Below are 3988 nucleotides of genomic sequence, written 5' to 3' on the forward strand. Positions count from 1 at the left end.
AGATTAAACATATCCATTTATGTTTCTTATTTATGAATTACAATTATCTTTAAATTTGTACATTAACTTACCACTTAGGTCATGACTAAGAGTGAGGGACTGTAAGGACCAAAAACTTTTCCCTTACCTTCTAGTTTCTTTCAGTCACTAAAGTGACATAAGACAGATTAACAGGAGAAAAACGAATTTCATATGTATGAAATCCCCAAAGACATGAAACCCAAAGACAGGCAGTGGAAGCTTATATGCCATCCTGAGCTAAGGAGAAAGGGGTAGGGGTCTCAAGCGTCAAACAGGGGGAAGATGAGGCACCTAAGTGGCTCAGTCAGTTGAGCATCCGACTTCAGCTCAGGTCATGATCTCACAGTTTGGGAGTTCAAGCCCCGCATCAGGCTCTGTGCTGACAGCCTATTTCTCAGGTTTAATGTCTTTTTTTTTTTTTTTTTTTTAATCTCTTTACTGGACTCTAATGTGGCTTTAAATGTAAAATTAGACATGTCTGCCATTATCCCTGGAACCTCCAGCTTGGGGACATTTTTCTTTTTCCTAAAGTATGTCCTTTAAAAGTTCCGTTCAGGGACCCTGACCACAGCCCTGACCCCGACCCACCTAGGTATGGCCCGGCACGTATTCCTCACGGGGCCCCCAGGAGTTGGAAAAACAGCATTGGTCCAGAAAGCCAGTAAGATTTTAAAATCCTCTGGTGTGCCTGTCAATGGATTTACGCAAAAGTCAGGGAGGAAATAGGATTCAACGTTGTCACATCATCCTGCACGCAGGAAGTTTGGTCTAGAATTGGGTCAGAGCCTCTGCCTGGAAAACGCCAGTGCTGAGCTCGGCAGTACGTGGTGTATCTGACTCCCTCGGAGCAGTCGCCACTTCCGGTCTTGAGGAGCGCGGGTCCCAGCAGAGGCCCAGGGCAGAGGGTGTGTGTCATGGATGAGACTGGGAAAGTAGAGCTGCTCAGTCAGCCTTTCGTCCAGGCTGTTCATCGGACGTTGTCCACCCCAGGAGTGTGTAGTTCTGGGCACAATCCCACAACTAAAGGAAAGCCGCTGGCCTTCGTGGAAGAGCTGAGAAACAGGTACGATGTTCGGGTGTATAGCGTCACCAAGGAAAACAGAAAACACCTTTCACCAGATACTGTGACGTGTGTGCAGAGTGGCAGGAAGTGAAGACGGTTTGCGGCCCTGCCTTGTGCACTTGAAGAGATGTGCGGGTTCACGCGTAACCTCATCAGTGCCCCGCCAGTCAAAGATGTAGGTGTTGGGGCTTAGGAAGCCTTGTGGGCTTTTCCAGAGAAAGCCTGACGGCTGTCCTCCATAAAATGTTTAAAAGATCACTTGGCCTTAATACTTGACGCTCCAAGATTAACACTCTACTGTGGCTTATTTATGCTGAGGGGTTTGTTTATTTCCTCTTGCAGTTGTGCATATGATTTTTGGTAAGTTATGAAATGAGAAATGGCTTTCAGAGTATTAGATGGAACTCACCGCCATTGAAGTTTATAAATGTGTTCTGGGGAAGGAAGAGAAGAGTGGTCCCCACCTAATTCGCCTTGCATGTCATGAAATTTAAATACCTCCAGGTGCAGCTGCAGCTTAAAGGGATACCAGTTAGTTGGTTTTTAAAAACGGTTCAGAAAAAAAGCTGGTTTGGGTCCTCCCCACCCATCTCGTGTATTTGTTTGCTTATTGCTTAATAAAAATAAATGTGGTGGTTGTAAATAAATAAATATTCCATTCATGAGGGTAAACTCTTATTTTCCTCCCAGAAAAGACCTTCATTCCACCTGTGTTCTTAAAAGGAGAGTTTTGCTAGATAAACAGTCTTCAGTTGACTATTATTCTCTCTCAGCCCTCTAAAGTTCTTACAGGGTCTGGCTGCCATTACTAATTAAGATTTCTGCCTGGTCTAGGGTCACCTGGGTGACTCAGTCAGTTAAGCCTTCAACTCTTGGTTTCGGCTCAGGTCATGATCTTGAATTTCACAGGTTGGAGCCCACATAGGACTCTGCACTGAGAGTGCAGAGCCTGCTTTGGATTCTCTCTCTCCCTCTCTCTCTCTGTGCCACGCATTCCCTCACCCCCTCACGCTCTCTCGCTCTCAAAATCAACAAACTTATAAAAAAAGAAAAAAAAAGATTTCTGCCTCATCTAATTGTTTTTCTCCTGAAAAGGCTTTATTATGCACAGAGGTGGGAAAGGACTCAGGACTCAGTCCTTGGCAGCCGCTTTCCTCATGGCAGCCAGGACAGTACTCAGCTCCCCTCTCTTCCTCTTGGCAGATGTGTGTCTCCACCTTTTTCTTGAACCTCTGGGCCTGCTTCCCCTTAGCTCCATGGCGAGCCAATTGTATATGGCAAAGCTGCACACCTCCCAGATCGTGTCCCAAGTACTTGATGTGTTTGGTGAGGCCCCCAAGGCAGTGGTAGCTGTCCTCAGCTAGCTTCATGTTTCAGTCACTGTGTCCCTTATTGAGGGTCACAGCAGCCATGGGGTAGCGCAGAGCCCCATGCTTCCTGGAAAGGTGGTCTAATTTTTTTTAATACCTGTGGTGCTTGTCAATATTTACCCCTCTTCATACTAGATTTTATCAGTATCTTCTTTATTTCTTGGTAAGGCTTGCAAGAATTCTTCCTACTAATTTTTTTTAAATAAACTTAATTTTTTAGAATAGCTTTAGATTTACAGAAAAATCTTGAAAATAATACAAAGAATACCCATTTACCCCACACCCAGTTTCCCCTATTAACATCTTATATTAATATGATACATTTATTGTAATTGTTGAAAACAAGACAACAGGCCCAAAATGGAGTTGCTTATGCTAAGCACCACATCATGAAACCCATCAAACTGAAACTAAATTTAATTACACTTTCAGGTCTCCCAGAAATGGAGTCTTAAATCAATTAGTCAGGAATCGCCTGGTCAGCACTAGTTAAATAATGATAGACACCTGTCATCCCCTAAAGGATTAACTTTGTAATAACCAACTTGTTTTTTTGCCTAGTATAACTTCCTTGTTCCTCTTCCCTTTTGCCTATAAAAGTCTTTCATTTTGTACAGCTCCTTAGAGCTCCTTTTTATCTGCTAGATTGGGTACTGCCTTATTCGAATCGATTTTTACTTAAATAATTATTAAAATTTTAATATGCTTTTTATTTTTTAACACAATTGATGAACCAATATTGATATACTATTATTAACTGAAGTCCATACCTCATTCTGATCACCTTAGTTTTTATCTAATGTCCTTTATCTGTTCCAGGATCCCACATTACATTTAGTTATCATCTCACCTTAGGCTCCTCTTGGCTGTTAAAGCTTTTCATACTTTCCTTGCTTTAATTACCTTGACAATTTTGAGGAGTACTGGTCAGCTATCTTATTAGATGCCCCTTTATTGTAATTTGTCTGATTTTTTTCCTCAAAATTAGATTGGAGTTACGGGTTTGGGGGAAGACCACAGAGGTAGCCTCCCACTTCATCACATTATATCAAAAGTACATACTATGAAATGACTTCACTTTTGACGTTGACCTTGATCATCTAGCTGAGGTAGTCTTTGACAGGCTTCTCCACCAGAAAATCACACACACACCACTTCCCCTACTGTACCCTTGTAAAGAAGTCACCATGTGCAGTTCACAGCTAAAGACAAAGGAGGGGCCCCTGGTGGCTCAGTCAGTTGACTGTCCAACTCTTGATTTCGGCTCAGGTTATGATCTCACGGTTGTGGGTTCAAGCCCCACATCAGGATCTGCACTGACAGCACTGTCTCCCTCTCTCTCTGCCCCTCCCCTGCTCACTCTCTCTCTCTCTTTCCCTCTCTCTCAAAACAAATAAACATTAAAAAAAAAAACAGAGCAAGAAGTTAGGCTCGACTTCCTCAAGGGCATAGTATCTATATAAACTATTTGGAATTCTGCATACATTTGTCTATTCTTCCTCATTTATTTATTCAATCATTTATTTGCATCAGT

At 42.6% G+C, this 3988-nt stretch overlaps 1 pseudogene; it reads left to right on the forward strand.

The window, feature by feature from the left end:
- Nucleotides 1-444: 444 nt before the first annotated feature.
- On the forward strand, nucleotides 445-3742 carry LOC123385432 (annotated as a pseudogene).
- The last annotated feature ends 246 nt before the right edge of the window (nucleotides 3743-3988 follow it).

This window comes from Felis catus, chromosome B2 (genome assembly GCF_018350175.1).
Source record: "Felis catus isolate Fca126 chromosome B2, F.catus_Fca126_mat1.0, whole genome shotgun sequence".
Lineage (NCBI taxonomy): Eukaryota > Metazoa > Chordata > Mammalia > Carnivora > Felidae > Felis > Felis catus.